The sequence below is a fragment of the Pezoporus occidentalis genome, unplaced genomic scaffold (genome assembly GCF_034315485.1).
Source record: "Pezoporus occidentalis ecotype Australia unplaced genomic scaffold, CSIRO_AGI_Poc_V1 ctg234, whole genome shotgun sequence".
In the NCBI taxonomy this organism is placed as follows: Eukaryota; Metazoa; Chordata; class Aves; order Psittaciformes; family Psittacidae; genus Pezoporus; species Pezoporus occidentalis.
The window spans coordinates 572892-583650 of record NW_026914222.1 but is presented as its reverse complement, the minus strand read 5'-3'; the positions used below and the strand labels follow the sequence as shown (position 1 = coordinate 583650).

Below are 10759 nucleotides of genomic sequence, written 5' to 3'. Positions count from 1 at the left end.
TGCAGAGACACCTGGAGACCCTTGGTTCCCTTATAGAGATGAGAAGCAGCTGTTGTTAGCAATTATCACCGGGGTGATAGATACTGTTTATTGTATTATTTATTATTACCTTATCTTTACTATAACTTGTATAATATTAAGGAGAGCTTAACTACATCCATAGTGATAAGCCATAAGCATCTTGTTTTATAACATTCACCTTACCTTAAATCACTGTTCTGCTTCAAGATTCATTGAGGGAAAAAAGTTCCTTTGTCTTAAAGCAAATATTAGGGAATTTTATAATGTTGGCTGTGGGTGTAGATAGATCTAATTCATCAGTTTTGGAAATTCATAAACTCTAAATAGGTTTAAACTCGGGTCTGATGCATTACCCTTTCTGAGAGGAAAAAATACACTTTTTTTGTTTTACAAACAGTAGAATAAAGACGTTAACAATTGTTAAATTATTACAGACTACTTTTAAAATTGTCTGACCATTCCAGTTCTTATATTAACCCCTCTTAGATCTGTAGGCCTCTGTAGCCCTTTGTCCATAGCTTCTGAATGAATAGTTGTCTTAAATCCTAATTTTGCTTTCCACTGCAAGTATATTCTTTGTTGTTACGTTCCAATTTCACTGCAGGAGGTAGTTATGAACTCTAATCTGGACAAGTCTCCAATTTCAAACAATAATATTTATAATTATCATCTTGTTTCTACTCACTTTCTTATCTGGGAGGAGCAATGGTCCTGGTGGAAATAACAGACAGTTTCCCTTCCCGCTGAACATAAATGATCCCCCTTTTTGACATGTTTCAAACTGTTCAAAGCATCACAGCACAGAAATATCAGTGACCTTGGAAATTAACTGATGTAATAATTTCTCTTATCTAGATTGGTAATGTATACGTTTCTTAAAAAAAAGTCAAATGGATATGGAATTACGAGGCTGTCAGTAACTGTATGCTGGTAATGTCTGCTGGAGCGATTTGCAACATTTGCAAATAATGAGAGGACAGATATCCAGCTCGAATTTTATCATAAGACCTTAGAACTTCAGCATCTGTTTTGCTCTTGTGACTGAAGGATGTCACAAACAGGGAATTCAAAGTCCAGTGGCAGATCTTAAGTCTCTACTGATTCTCCTCATGTCTCCTCATTTTATAACAGTGTCACTGAGTCAACTCAGTGGAGGTTTACTTTAATGGCTACATAAGCAAGTTTCCACTTATTTATGAGGCCTTAAACTCTTGATAAATGCTGTAAATAAAAGTGTAATTTAAGTGAAGAATAAGAAGATACATTAAAGTAAATACAGCAAAATAATCAGAACCAAAAGTTCATTTGTTAAAGTAACTCCAGAGGAAAGGGTCATGGTGCAATATTGGTCTCGTGCTCCCGTCATGTGAGATCTGGGTTAGCGTCAGATAAATAAATGCATGCTTCTCCGAATTCAAAGGAAGCAACAAAAGCTGACATCCTCTGACACAAGCCTGGAGATTGTTTCAGTGAATGAAGGAATAGATGATACATCCAATTGTCTGCTTAAAAACAATGTGAGACTTAATGGAGTTCTGTTCTGTTAGATAAACATTTTATTTTTCTGTTTGGAAATTCCATCATAATAATGAAGTATCTTTCTCTCTTTAAACCAGTCTGAAGCACACTGTAATTAGCAAGGGAAATATGGGGTTTTATCAGATGTGTCTTAAGTCATAATCACTACACAGATTACAAATGCAAACTGACCCTAGTTGCTGAACACCTACATGTATTCTGCGTTCCTTATTGGCTCTGTTTATTCCTTGCATTTATCCTGCAATCACTCTATCTGCCTGCAAGTTCTCCATGTCACCTCAGTGGGCCTAAAACCAATGGGCCTCTTATCAATTGAAGGAAGGACAAATTAGGTGATGATACGCAATAGATGGTTAAGAAGATCATAGCTGTACAATATCTTCTGTATTTTTGTATTTTTCAGTGTATTCAGTTACTACTTGGCAGTCCTGTGACCTACAGAAGAAAACTGAAAATTTCTTCAGTTTGGTGTGATTCTGCTTAGGCTCCTAGTGTTGGGGATAGTAAATCAGGAAGAAACAAATGTAACCATGCAATACCTAAAGCAGGGTATCTGTACAGGTCTCCCATATGCATCTCATACCCCACACAATGATCAGTGGTCCCTCCTACAGGAATAATACAGTTGCACCAGGAATCCAGCAGGCAGCTTTAGGCTTTCCAATATGGTGCCTTGAGTCAATGCATAACTAAAGTGATTAAGGATCTGGATCAATGAATACAAAGTAAGTTAAACAAAACCTTGGGCTTTTTTCTGCATTCTCTTTACGTTACAGAGCAAGTCTTCAAGAGAGTGTAACTATTACCATAACTTCAGCAATACATACAATTCCCATTAAAGTCTTTATACCAAATAACTCTCTTTAGAAAATGGGAATGAAAATGATTCATCAGCTAAATCCACAGCAGTTCATTCCAGGTGACTAGAAATGCTTCTCACCAGAAATACCTGTACGAGCAAGTTCTTGTTAATGATTGGTAACAGGTCATGCAAACAGTTCACTGCATCGAACCCTACCCATGGAATGGAAGTCACAACATCACAGTACATGGGATTCAGTGACAATATACAGTGAACCTTAGAGGAAGTTCAAGTCTGTTCTTTGCTTATTTGTAAAATACAAGAAAACTGAAGTGAAAAGTGGGTCCAGCTAATGAATAAGAGGGATTTGTATAAAAAAGTTCTCTTTCAAGAACAGTTGAATTATAATTAAAAAGTGGATTGCATACTTTTGGTTAAATTTATTTTTGTGGCTCTACATTGCTTTATTTTCCTGAGAGTACAGCAGTGGCTGCAAACATCATGGTCTGAAAGAAATGTTAAGATGGCTTAGGGACAGATTCAGATACGCCAGTACATGGTGGAGATTGTTTTACATTAAATGTCTGACAAACTAAAATAATTATGGCTTCAAATACATGATATTCGAGGTTATCTGTTGCTGAGACTTTTCAGATAGCATAGTCCTAGAATGCTGAACTGTGGAAAAAGTCTTGTGTGCCCTTCTTAGGACAAGAGTATGTGAGTGTGACACCATGTACAATGAAGGTACATCTGGCTAAATCAACCACTTCCTACTGTTCTGAACATCCCAGAAGTTCAAAAGCAGCTACCACTTCAGCATCAAAACACTCTAAGTAAATTGTGAACTCCTGAAACAACTTGCAGATTAAATAAAGAAGTAGATAAGTCTAAGGGACAGTTTTTACTTAAAATATACTTTGCTGCTGCACCACACAGAAAGCTGAGGCTGACAGCCATCTACTCCCACCATGAGTCAAAACCATTTCACAAAAAAAGGGGCCTCCTAGCACAATAATAAACTCCAAACACAAGATCTCATATGGTCTCTGTAGATAAAGAAATATTGTAAGCCAATACTGGCCTTCTGAGGACTGGTAGAAGAACTGAACTGTTTATTATATGTGTTATACATAAAAGCAGAGGGAGAGCTGTGCTAATACATATGCTTGTAACAATCAAAGCCTGAACAGACTGGTTGTCTCCTTCTGATCTTTTAATGCTGGTAGAAGTCTGGAAGAGTCAGATCTTTATCTGATTTATATCATGAAACATCATTTGATATGTGAGGAGGAGCTCATACCAGCTATCTCACAGTAACAACTTTCCTGTTGCTTCTCAGTTCCATTATTTAAAAGTCAGCAATAGTGACTAGTATTCAGCCCTGCCTAGATTTTATTTCTGTTAACAAAGCTGTACTGGCTTACAAGCTGTGCCTTCAGCAGACAGTACTTCATTAAACATTCAGCAGCCACAGTCCAGTTACTGCTATACAGCTATTTGGTATCTACAACCCACACTCAGACTGTAACAGCTATGCTTATAGCCAGCTGGATAACTGCACACATCCTGGAAGTGCTACATTCTCACTGATTCAATAGATTGGAATAGTTTTAATACTAGATATAATGTAGCTGTAGTAACATCATATTAACTGGTCAAAAAAATTAAAGTCACCAGCTTTGTATTTCCAAGTATTTCCTATTCTCCTGAAGAGTTCACATTTCTGTTGAAAATTAGTCATAACTAACACACATTTCTTTTGGTGTGTTTTGAATGACGTATGTATAACAGAAGTCCCTAATCTGACATTACAGTCCTACATTTTACTTTCTGCAGATGCTGTTCTTGAAGGTAACAATGAAGAAAAAGTAAAATCTTGACTATAGAGTATTATTACTGTATTATGCTCACAATGGGCCAGCAAAGATTGGAGACTGTTATATCTGAGCTGCCTTTACACTGTCAATCTTCCTATTTTTCCTACAGCTTTGGTCTCCTAGGGTTTGGCTGGTTAAGGGAAAAGTCAAAATCATAATGGAACTGTAACAGCATTCCATAAGGAAGGGTGCAGAATGCAACACAAAGGAAATAACTCAGCGTTTGAAAGAAAGATAAGTGAGAGCAGAGAAGATATGATGACATTTTGCCTGAGGACACTTTTGGAAGTCACCTGCACAAGCCACTGCACTACTCCACATCACTGAAAAGACACAAAAAATCTGCCCTGCAAAATTCAGGCAGCCACTACTGGCTGCTGCTGTGAGATTCCCTTATTTTGTATGTTCACATGTGCTCAGATGGACCTCCTGGCTTGTCTGAGAATTCACACTGAATGGGCTTCTCTAATTACAGGCAGTAACAGCAACACCCACTTTTGAGTCTCCACAGCCCCTTCCAAAAGTGCTGGTTCAGCTTGTGGAACTAGAAAAGTGAGTCCTGGTCCTGACAAGAAGTAGACATTATGTTATGTCTCAACATCTCTCCAGTCAACAAAAGCTTTCATGGCTGCTCATTTGTAAGGATTTTTGTACTACACGAGAGATGAGTACCAGGTTGGCATTTTATTTTGGTTGAGTCCTCATCTCTAGCTGACCTCTATTTTCACTTTTTTAATGGTTGTCTCTTGGCAGGAGACTTGTTCAAAACATTAATCATGCATGCCTTATATTATTTACATATCAGGCAAATAAAAGTCTTTAAGAATTGGATGTAAGGAGTTGGTGGTATCCCCCATAGAGCCCAGAATCAGTGTCTCATGGTGGAAGAGTTGAGCAGCTTCCACAACTGTCTTTCACCTTCAGCATTTCATGCAGGCCTCTAAACTGCAACTTTTTCTTGTCTGAAAAAAAAAAGGAAAATAAACAAAGAAAAACAAAGCAGACATTTGTGCTGACTCTGCATCACAATCACTGCCAGATTTCCTGTAAAGCCTCAGGAAGAGGAAACAAAATATGAATGTGATGTGAAAAAAACTTGTAGCACTTCAAAAACCGTGGCAATAAAGCTGCAGAACATTGTCTCCAACAGAGCTAGCAGGCATTCAGAAAGAGAGACAGACCAAAAAGCTAAATGCATAAGTGATCCCATGACTGTAATAACAGTGATAATTAAAAATAAATGCTTTTTCAATTATATTCCCCTTTTTGCAGAGATTTAATGATGTATTGCTTGTAAAGGTTTTAAGTTAATGATATATTGTTTTTTGACTCTCTAACATGTTCTCAAGGTAAATTACAAAATGCATCATTAAAGGACCACCTGGAATTTCAAACATCTAGTTGTGCTGAAGCCAAATGCAGGACTTCATTCTCCATGGTTCAGGCAAAACGCTGTGCAGTCAGCAGCTCAGGCACTGCTTGAGGCTTATGGTGTGGATAGTGCATGAAGCTGCTGTTAAGAACTTAAACAACAGAACAGAGGCTGGATGCTCCTACAGGACCATGTGTGCTTTGATAGCTGCTGCATCTGTGCGCCTGCAAAGGCAGTACTGAAGTTGCTGTTATAATATGCACAGTTGCAGTCAATGTGCCACGTAGCACACATGGTCTTGCACGGATGGAAGATGCACTTTATTGATGCAAGGCTGTGCCAGAAAGAAAATACTTCTTGAAGGAAAAAGTCTTCCCCTAGATACTGTGAAGAATCATTTCCAGGTTGCCTGACTTTCCAGCTTTTTGTTGCTCTTGACATTATCTTAACTGCATGTGGGACGTTTCTCTGATTGTCCCCAGCTTCTGAAGTAAACTTTCATCTACAGTGAAAATTTTATGGACCTATCAGTCAGACGTAATTTGTCCCAGCAATAATATGGTCCATAGGTCTATGGTTTTCTAGGAAGATTATGTGGCCTGAAAGAAGGAGTAATCTTAGATTATCTGCTAGTGTTTCTGAAAGTGTATTACATAGAACTGCAGCACTGATAGTGGGCTAGGTCAAAGCCTTTTTTTCCAGTTTAGCTTTAATCCTTTTCAGACCCTCTAGATTTCCATGGATTATGAAAAAGAGATAAAAAAACCACCACATTTCATGTCTTGATGTGCTATGTACACTGCTGCTTATCAAACCCCCCCCCCCCAAACCACTTTTTCAAATCAGGTTACAGATTTCCTTGTGAAAATCTGGGTTACATCTGAAGCGGTAGTATCTACATATATGAAATCTTTATAAACAGTGTGTATGTTATTTCTATTCATGATGCAGAACGCATACACATACAAAAATGCCACGGTATGTATGTATTTTAACAAATAACATAGGTTACTTTCTAACAAAGGTTTTCTTTAAGAAGTTTCCCAGACAAATACTGACCTAGCCACAGCCTGCTGAATTTTTTCTGGGAGATGGACTAGATGACCTTTAAATGACCCTTCCAACCCAACCTACTCTATAATTCTGTGATTCTGTATTCTGGGATAGGAGGAAAAGATAGCAAAGTACTTCACCCTATTGTTATTTAAGCAGTAAACCACCATGCAATTCTTTTAGGTATGCTTCTCATAATTCTGAAGAATCCAAATCACTCTGGTTTTAAGACTGATGGACACTTAATTCCTTAGACTTGCTTCTTCTTCAGATATTTAAAATAAAATATGGGAAAATGTTTGGATAAGAACACCAGAATTCAGCCACCCTCTCCTGCAGCACTCACCGGACACTGATCTCCCTAACTTCACTGGTCAGCTGATCTTCATGGGGTCACAAACACAAAACTTGCACAAAGGCAATCAGATTGTTCGTGGAGCTTGTAGGGCAGCAGGTAACACTGGGTAGATACAAACACACACCCTGTTCAGCATGTTACAGTTCTCAATTGTGGTTTTACACAACTGAGTTACAAGAAATGTTTTGGCTTCCATTAAATCCTCATATCTTCCCTTCCTTCTTGAAATAGTATAGAGGAGGATTACCAGAATAGCTCTCTGTCAGAGGCACAACCCATGGTTATTTTCCTTCAAACCTCTATAGTCACTGGTATTGTTCCACTAGGCATACGTATCAAAGAGGCTTTGCAGAAATATGTTTCTCTTGTGTAATAGCACACATCTGGCTTGCTCTGGGCATAACAGTAAAGGCTTTTCACGCACAGAACAAGTCATTGTACAATGGAGACATGTCGAGTTGTCTGATATAGATAAACTTCTTGCAAATGATTAATATCACTACAGGAATGTGCAGTTGATTTCATAAGACTTGTTTTAATACTACCACAAAGGGCCATATCATAGCTAACTAGATTCTGCACCTCCCTGGGTGAATCCTTTGGCCTTTACGTGGGACAACATGGTGGGATACCTGGGTGTGTAATGCATGCACTCAGCAGCTTCCAAACCTATCTGGTGAACCAGACAGAACTCTCCAGAAAGCTGGGTGTAGGTCACAGCCTGCTAGCTACTTGCCCTAGATAAGCTAACAGTCCTTTTTGGCCTTCAGTCATAACCTGGATCAACCGCTTCTGCAAAATAACTATTTCATCAATCCTGCACATAAGTACGCTTTCTGAATGCTTGGTTTCACATCTGCAGTTTATTAGTTCCTTCATTTCTTCAGACAAGAAGGGTTTTCTTCATTGAAGATGGAAAACATATGATTCACGCTTTCCTACAATGAGTTTAGTGCTCATTTTTGTCTGTTTACTACAGCTGTCCCTGGGAGAGGGAACCAACACTTAGTCTGGCTGGATGCTCTCTGCCTTCTCCAGCACTGCCGTGAGAAGCCCAGAAATGGAACAGAACATTTGTTCCTAGTATTATTCCCAACCTCAGCAGAACGCTGTGTCCAGAAGCGTACCGGGTTATCTTAAGGAAGACAGATTCTCCAGAGTGTCACTGAGGCGTTTCTGGAAAAGGAAAAAACAACACTGGGTGCTTTTAACCATACAAATGGCTAACACGGGTTGGACTGGAGACAGAGATAAAGATCATTTGGATGTTTGTTTCTCCTTGTGTAAATAAAATGCACTATAAGCCAGGTTACTTTGAGACTTACAACTAAACTGTATTGTTTTGCAACACAACTCTCAGAAATCCTAAAGGTAGTATGCTGGGAAACCCACACCCAAGAGAGGAAAAGGAGAACATGAAAAGATCCAGTGCAATCAGTCTAATTTTATAATTTAAAAGCTATTAGGACAAAAACCTCCCATCTGACCTGACAGTAAAATGAGATGGATGAAGCCATAGGAAAAAAGTAAATAAAGAAAAGCTATGGAAAATGCCATTTACGGGGAGTGGGGAATGGGGTGGTGGTGGGGGGAACCAAACAGGGGGAAAAAAAAGTAAATTAATGAAATATAAGCAAACCACCAACCTTGTCTGGGTAGGCAGGAGGTGCAGAGTGGAAACTTTTAGTTTTTGTGTTGTACTTAAGCTGTACAACTTCTGTGTTGTCCTATAGTTGTAACTTTATCAATATTTCAATTTCATTAAGAGCTACTGGAGATACAGTTCTTTGACTAAAAATCAGTTAAAGTTTAAAAGTTAGATCTGGGTTTAAATGTTTTCAAGTGAACACTTATATTTTTTAAATGCAGGAGTCTTAAAGATTCCTAATGTACTGCTAAGTACCAGAAAACAAGAATAGTGTGGCAGACAGCTCCTAGATTGCAAACACTTGTTTGAGCAGACCTATTAACAAGAACAAAAGTGTTATATTAGCAAGGCCATTAAGCAATAACATGAGGAAATAAAAGGGACATAAATTTAACTTCAAACTTCTTTATAATGCATTAAAAAACATCATTATTGATAAAACTTTCTTGTACTACTGTGTTATAAAACACTGTAGCCTTAGAAGTTTATGTATTAAAGAGTGTATGAAAATTAATTTAACTTGAATGTCTATTATTTATGTTTTGTTTGATGCTGTAGGATTTCTGTGCTGCACAGCTGCCTTAACTTCATAGGCATTAACATTCTTAGTGGCGGATAAACTTGGCAACAGAAATCATGTAGATCTGGCATAGGAACAAGAGAGAAGTTCACAAACAGGTTAATTCACAGGAATTAGGTGGGCTTGCTTGTAAGACATGTATCCACTGTGTGCAGCAGCTCTTCAGTGGACATGTGAGACAAGGGGGCACAAAAGCACAAAAGGTAATCACTTCTAAGCAATGTTAATTATGATGGCTTTGTAATGGGAAATAACTGCGGTGCTTGAAGGTAGTTGACATAGTTTCAGGTCCTTAGGACCTTAGTACAAAAGGTGTGAGAAAAGCAGAATAGAAAAACAAGACCTGGGGATGGGGAGTGTCTGGGACTAGCAGATGTCCAGGGTGGGCACAGATAAACTAACTGGTAAGTAGAAGGACAGGATGATTGCTATGTTGGTGGTGTTAATAAAGCCATTAAGCTGATGTAAACATCTACTGGGGAGTATCCAGGACTAGCTGATGTCCAGGATGGGAGCAGTTAAACTAACTGATAAGTAGAAGGACAGAGTGACTGCTATGTCTGTAATGTTAATTAAGCTTGTTGGGAAAAGTAAACGACCCTTAAAGACCACCATCACATTTTTGTATGCATGCCGGAAACTTTCTGGAAAACGATGTAATATGCCCAGTGACTATATAAGGATAGCATGCATGGCAATACGGGAACACACGTCAGGAGGAGCTATCCCCCGTGTCTCCCGGTGCCGCAATAAAGAACACCTGCTTGTCAACTTGAAACTCTGTTGGAGAGGTTGTTCCTGGACTTTTCTCCCAATCACTTGACTGACACAGAATTGATGACAGATCAAATTGATGACCATTGTGTCTGTTTTGACAAGTTCTATTATTATGCTGGTTTATTGGGACAAATACATTTTAAACTGGTGACAACACATGAAGCACTTGCAGCTCAGGAAGCCAAGCGCTGCTGGGCTGTATCAAAACCAGCATGACCAGCAGGTTGAGGGAGGTGATTCTCCCTCTACTCTGCTCTTGTGAGACCCCACCTGCAGCAGTGCTTTCAGCTCTGGGGCAACAACACAAAGAGGGAGCTGGAGTGAATCCAGAGGAGGCCACAGAAATGCCGCAAGGGCTGGAGCAGCTCTGCACTGTTGACAGGCAGAGAGAGGTGGGTTGTTCAGCCTGGAAAAGAGAAGGTGCCTTAAGAGGAGACCTTAGAGCAGCTCCAGTGCCTAAAGGGGCAAACAAGAAATCTGGAGAGGGGCTTTTGACAGGACAAGGCAGAATGGCTTTAAACTGAAAGAGATTTAGATTGGACATTAGAAAAAATTTCTTCCATGTGAGGGTGCTGAGGCACTGGCACAGGTTGCCCAGAGAAGCTGTGGCTGCCGCATTCTTGGCAGCGTTCAAGGCCAGGCTGGATGGTGCTTGGAGCAACCTGGTCTACAGGAAGGTGTCCCTGCCCATGGCAGGGGGTTGGAACCAGATGAACTTTAAGGTCCTTT

At 39.3% G+C, this 10759-nt stretch overlaps 1 long non-coding RNA gene across 1 annotated transcript; it reads right to left on the bottom strand.

The window, feature by feature from the left end:
- Positions 1-1291: 1291 nt before the first annotated feature.
- On the bottom strand, positions 1292-8497 carry LOC134165235 (uncharacterized). The gene is made up of 2 exons (XR_009965442.1): positions 7014-8497; positions 1292-5204 (listed from the first exon to the last, which is right to left on the bottom strand). It is a non-coding gene; the product is annotated as an uncharacterized LOC134165235 (long non-coding RNA).
- Positions 8498-10759: the final 2262 nt, after the last annotated feature.